Source organism: Myiozetetes cayanensis, unplaced genomic scaffold (assembly GCF_022539395.1).
Source record: "Myiozetetes cayanensis isolate MyiCay16 unplaced genomic scaffold, myiCay2020 scf4, whole genome shotgun sequence".
Classification (NCBI taxonomy): Eukaryota; Metazoa; Chordata; class Aves; order Passeriformes; family Tyrannidae; genus Myiozetetes; species Myiozetetes cayanensis.
The window spans coordinates 70,863,787-70,870,251 of record NW_026087631.1 but is presented as its reverse complement, the minus strand read 5'-3'; positions in this window follow the sequence as shown (position 1 = coordinate 70,870,251).

Sequence of the window (6,465 nt, the reverse complement as noted above, 5' to 3'; positions counted from 1 at the left end):
GTAGGAGGACTGCTTCTGACTTCCTGTTGCGGCAGGTTATACCCCTGATAGTTTTTGATAGTAAAGTTACTGAAAAATCTCTACAAATGTGTTGAATACTCCTGATAAACACTTCCAGGACCGCTAGCAGCTTCCAACTGGCTAAGTATGATCCTGTCTGAATAGGAGAACAGAGATGATTTACCTTTGCTAGTATGGAACAGTCTTACTTGGGGCACCTCAGGAATCCATCTCTTCCAGTAATTGTGCTATTAGCAGTACTGAGATTCACAAAATTTCAAAACAGCTGAAGAAATTGAGATGTTTTAGATTTTTTTTTTCCCTGTTACCTTACAGAATCATGTATTTTGAGGGTCTTACTAATGTTTTTAATTTTTCTTTTCCAGTGTTGCCTCCTGTGCTAGTGCCACGGCACACTGAGATTCTAACGGAGCTGCCGCCTCTCGATGACTATACCCATTCCATTCCTGAAAACACTAACTTTCCAGCTGGAATTGAGCCACAGAGCAATTACATACCAGGTATTTTCTTAACTCCTACTCCAAGCAGTACGTTTAGCGTCGTGCCACTGGAACAAAGATGGTCATTCCATCCTCCTAATCAAATTAATTGAAATATTCACCAATAGATTAGATCTAGTTGATTTCATGTGTTAATTCCAATGGAAATACCTAAGCACTTCTGTTTGCAGAACACGATCACAGAATCACAGAATATTCTAGTTGGAAGGGACCCTACGAGGATCAACAAGTCCAACTCTTAAGTGAATGGCCACTACAGGAATCAAACCCAAAACCTTGGTGTTATTAACACCATGCCCTAGCCAACTGAGATGTCCTGTGTGCAGCCCTATTGCTGTGGTTTCACAATAGCTTGCTTGGTTTGAGTAGCTTGTTCAAGATTCAGAATGCTAACGAGTACAAAATAGACCTTCATCTTAAACTTTAAGCCTGTTTCACAAACATGCAGGGGTTGGCAAATGCTGTGCTTTGGAGATTGAGGTAATGAAGTGATGCTCAGTCTCATCACATGCAGTATGTGGAGTGCAAAGCAGTGGCTTTAAAATCTGCAGTTCACCGTTGGTCAAGGTCTGCTTTGGCTTTTTGTTGCTGTTGTGTGCATGCAGCTTTGTCTTTTTAGTATGAAAGAACAGTATAACAACATTGAACTACTAAGAATTCCTCCTCCCTCTCTTTGCCCCTTTCCCACCACAAAACAAACTCCAAGGCTAGTGTGCTGCAGTGCACCCAAAACCCTGTTATCCCTACTGAAAATGAAATCAGTGACCTCTGTTTCCTGCTCCAGCTTCCTGTTTCCTATCTCTTCAGGAAGTTGCCCGGAGTGCTAAAACCAAGTAAAGCTGAAGTTTGCTCATAAATGTTTAGTGCATTCCTGTTATGAGCGAGCTGAAAAGTTCACATCTGGAGTCTCAGAAAGAATAAGATGAATGCCTTGAAACTCGAATTTGTGCAATATACAGATAGTATCTACATGTGTTACACAGGATGTTGCTTGTGTTTTTTTCAAATATACCCAAGAATTGAACTGGCGTTAAAAAAAACCCCAGTTAATTTGATCTCTTCTGTTTAATTTGGGCTACATCAGTTGACACCTATAAAGAGCAATTTAAGGTGCTAGAAGTTGGTGTTGCTTTCTTAACTTATGTGTCCTTTTTGACTCGATCTGAGGGCTTTCGATAGCACTTGCAAACAACTTACTGGAAAGCCACCTTTTACAAATCCAGTGCTATGGAAGTGAGCTAAAGTAGTTATTTGCAGGGAGTTTGTTCAAGGTGATTGCAGATATTCACATGACCTTCAAATATTTATGCAGCTAACCACACCTTGCCTCCTTCTCTTTGTCTCTGGCACCCTCCTCTTGTGTTCGTATCATGGAATCTTGCTTTATTTGACCTTGCTGACTTAATCTTGAACACTTAACCAGGCTCTGATAAGTCTTGTGTGCCTTAGCCTTCTTGAGGGAACCGTTTTCCTTAGCAGCAGGTCAGACTAACTGTGGTAGCTTTGCACCCCAGTGCTCTCTCTCAGTGCTTGGCCTACCAGAGAGGTTGGTTTCACCTGCAGCTGGATCCAGGTAGTGGTGAAGGTGCAGGGTGGCCTCTGGGAGCTGTGTGTTCCCTTCCAGGTTTTGGATGTGCTGAGCTGCGTTGCCTCCACACTCCTCACAACATTCAAAACTCCACTGGAAATTTTTAATGCTGCACCTGAGCTTTTATTTCCAGCTGTGGTGGTGCTCAACCTCTGACCCTAAACTATTCTTAGTACTAGGTGGACACGGAAAATAATCTGTGCCAAAGAGCCTAGACTAGCAACTGGAAATGGGAGGCACGGGTTGGACTGGAAATGGGTATTGACCTTTTACCATGGCTGTGGGCTTAACCATAGCAAGTGATTTGGACAAGGGTGGAGTCCACTTTGTCACAATGGGTTCAGTAAAAATGTCCAAAACGAGTATGAGTTTTGTTATCATACTTCTTTCTAGTGGAGATTTCCCTTAATCGCCCTTTTAATTTCTCACTTGAATTTTGTCACATCTCTATTTAGCACACTTGTTTTAGAGAATTAATCCAAGATTAAATTCTCTCAGTTCATTTTAATTTAATCAACTGACTTAATCTAGTTTCCTCTCTCTGACTTCCTTCTGATCTTACTGTATTGCTGTACATCTTAGACATGATATTTGATATAATTTTATTTTACTTCTTAAGCAAAAAGGTTTTATCTTTAAATTTCTGCTGTTTGGTAATAATGTAATTAAAAGTGTTTAATCTCTGGAAGTTTCAGAGACAATTCTAAGGTGATTGTAGAGATAGTTAGCTTCAAACACTTTCACTGAAGAAATCCAGGGTTTGCCTTTAATATGTAGGAAAAGACATTTGCCCAGTTCAAAGAAAATTATTTCCTGAAAGGCAGTTGGTTAACTCATTATCTGGATTACAAAGAACATTTTGAATGGAGAAGAGGAACAGGCATAGTCTCCTGGGTTTTGAAAGGTATTTCTGTGGAATTAGACACAGTTTCTGGTGTCAGAATGCTTCACAGTTGGTTCTGATCTTACTTTGGTCTGTGTAACTGTCTTTAAAGAAAGCTAGTTGAAAGAATAGCTGATGGTTTTGATAGAGCTTGTGCAGTGTAACTAGTTAATATAGTTGTTATAAATGAGAGAAATCAACTGTTGGGTGTTGAAGAAAGAAGGATTTTGGGACTGAACTGAAAAATAATCTTTAAATCTAACAATTTCAGTAAGGTGTGGGAGGGTATCTGATCTAGTGGTTATACTACATAAAGATAGCTCACGTTATTTTTTTGGGGGAAGCCACCAGATGGTTTTATTCATTTGTAATTCTACTAAATATGAAAGCTGTTGATCACAATTGCAAAACTGTTACTCATTGTAGTGACTGTGTCTTGTCTTAAATGGAACAAACAAGGGTTGTCTGTTAATTATACATATTTGAGCAATTGACTGGCATACAAGAGAAGAGACATTTTACATAGAATAAGGCAGTTAACGTGTTTGAAGTCCTACTGGAAGGAAAAAGGAACCTCAAAGTGACATTCTGATTCAGTGCACAGGTATCATGAGGCTTGTGAAAACGTGGTGATAAAAACACCAAGTCCTACAGAAGTTTCCCCAGTCATTCAAGCAGTCACTGGAATTTTTTTTTTTTTTTTTTTAACAGAAACACCTCCTCCAGGATATATCAGTGAAGATGGAGAAACAAGTGACCAGCAGTTGAACCAAAGCATGGATACAGGTAACATTTATTTCTTACTACTTGCAAGCCTTTGGATTAGTAACTGTGATCCCTCTGCGTAGGAGCACGAATTCAGCCCGAAAGGTGATGGCATTTTTCCTCTGTACAACCTGTTTAAAATACCACTTTCAGTCTTTCGTGAGGCACAATAATTTTTTGTTAGGGAAATGCTTTTAAAATATTCTAAGCTATATTAAGTACATCACATTTGTTACATAACAGAAGTCTAATTAAATCTTCACCAGAAATCCTTAAAATAGATTTTAATAGTTAATTGATTTCAACCATCCCCTAGTAAACAGCTTCATTGAAACAAGACGTCTGTTGGCCTAATAAACAGGTTGCTGACAATCTGTGTTCTGAGAACCTGTGTCTGACAGCCTTATTGCTTTTGCTGCATTTCAAAATAATTTTTGTATGTAAAGCTCTATGGAAAAAGCCATAGAAACATTAGGTATTTGTGCCTTTGTAGGAAGAGGTTTCTACAGAATGTGGTTGACCTTAGACTTGGACAAAGCACACTTAATGTGCTGGATAAGAACCTCCTGCTGTGTGCCAGTGGACTTGGGTGTGCTTGGTTAGCTTATGCTAGCAACCATTTTTAGTTAGCTGGAATCAGCTGCACCAGTTTCTGTAAGAATTGCAATGTTTTCCCACTGTAAGACAATAGATACCTTAACTAAATAACAGCCTGACATCAGCAGTTGTTGTGGGAATGTTTCTGTGAAAGCCTCTCTGTATTTTGCCTTTTAGTGTGCAAATTGTGTTGGAGGATTCTTGTTTTTCTGAATTTTTAACTTCCTCCCGCAGGGAAAGAATAATTTCCTCAAATGAGGAGATCTAGCTTGTTCTTTTCTGGAGATCACAGAATCATAAAATCACAGAATGGTTTGGGTTGGTAGGGGCTTTAAAGACCATCTTGTTCCAACACCTCTGCCACAGACAGGGACACCTTCCACTATCCCAGGTTGCTCCAAGCCCCGTCCAACCTGGCCTTGGACACTTCCAGGGATCCAGGGGCAGCCACAGCTTCTCTGCCCAACCTGTGCCAGGCCTCACCACTCTCACAGTAAAGATTTTTTTTTTCCTAATACCTAATCTAAATCTCTCCTCTTTCAGTTTGAAACCATTCCCCCTTGTCCTGTCAGTGCCTGCTCTTGTAAACAGTCCATCTTTCTTGCAGGCTCCCTTCAGCTACTGGAAGGCCACATTAGGTCACCCCTAAACCTTCTCATTTCCAAGATAAACCTTCTGCTATGAAAACAGAAAGGCAATATCTTACTTGTCTCATCCACTCTTTCTTAGCTTTTATTTCACAGAATTTGGGAAGTCACTACCTTCTCACTGGAGAAGTGCATAAATAATGTTCACAGAGTGTGCATGAAGGGAGAGCTCTGCCAAATACAACACAGTTAATTGGGTCTTTACAAGGAGGGGTAGGTTCCCAGAAGTCTGGAAAATTGAATGAAATCTTAATTCAGAGTAAGTGTGTGATATTCCAGAAAACTGGTTGTAGGATTTCTGAGGTTTCTTATTCCGAAAAATGTCTGTGTAAAACTGATGTAGATAATGTGCCTACCCACCTGAAATAACGACATCCATTTGCTCTGGAACTATCTGTATTGCTTCAACAGGATCTCCAGCAGAGCTGTCTCCTAGTACTCTCTCTCCAGTTAATCACAGTCTGGGTAAGCTGGAAATACTTATAATTATTTCTCTGTGTGTGATGACTCCTCATTATATCTTTATAATTACTTTAAAAGTGCAAATGTACTTTAAGAAATTAAGAGTTGTATTAGGAGGTGACTGTTGGGTTGGCTTCCTGATGTTAAATATAATAGGGCTAGGTTAACAACTTGTTAACAACTGCTCTATTTCTGTAACTGTTGAGCTCCTAGCAAAGAGGGAGTGATATGTTTGTGTGTGCAGGAATAGAATTTATAAAATAAGTAGTTTAGAGGATGTTTGCCTGTCCATACTGCTGTCCAGACTTGCTGTCTCCCTTGTGCTGCTCTTCTCATGTACTGTTTCACCTCTACTGCCGCACAGTTGTTGCTCCCACGTTAGTTGCCCACCTGCTTTGATCAGGTGCCACTGCTGTGTGTCTTTATAAACGCCTCGGGAAGATCAGATTGCCCTGGGTTTGTTTAAGGAATGGTGACAGGATGTGACAGGAAAATACTGTTCAGAATGCTGAGTAAGTAATTAGGGTAGGTAAGAAGGGGAAGCAGCACAGGAAAAGTTGAAGATGCACAGGAAAGATACCGGGCTCTAGTAAGGGAGAGTAGAAGGAGCTTAGAACTACCTTCAGATAAAGAGGCAGTGTAAGATCTAGTGTAATGCAAGAGAACAGAATTTTCATATTATTTTTTCCTTTCTGTTGTTCAGTGGTTGATAGTTTAATCTTTTCTTTTACGTTGCCAAAACGTTTGCAAGTTACAGAAAGGCAACAGGAATGTCTCACCGTCTGGCGCTCAGAGCACCATTAGCTTAATCATTTTGCCGAGCAAAATGCAAGTACTGAACTAAATGAGCTGTGGTTAGATTAGATCACCCCTTCTCCCCCTCCTCCTTCCCGTTGCGTGGAAGACTGAATTCCATTCTGTTTACTGGGGTAGGTAAAAAGGACAGCAAGCAAGACATAATTTGAGTAGTTTGAGAAGCCTATGGCTGCCATTTCTGGGAGA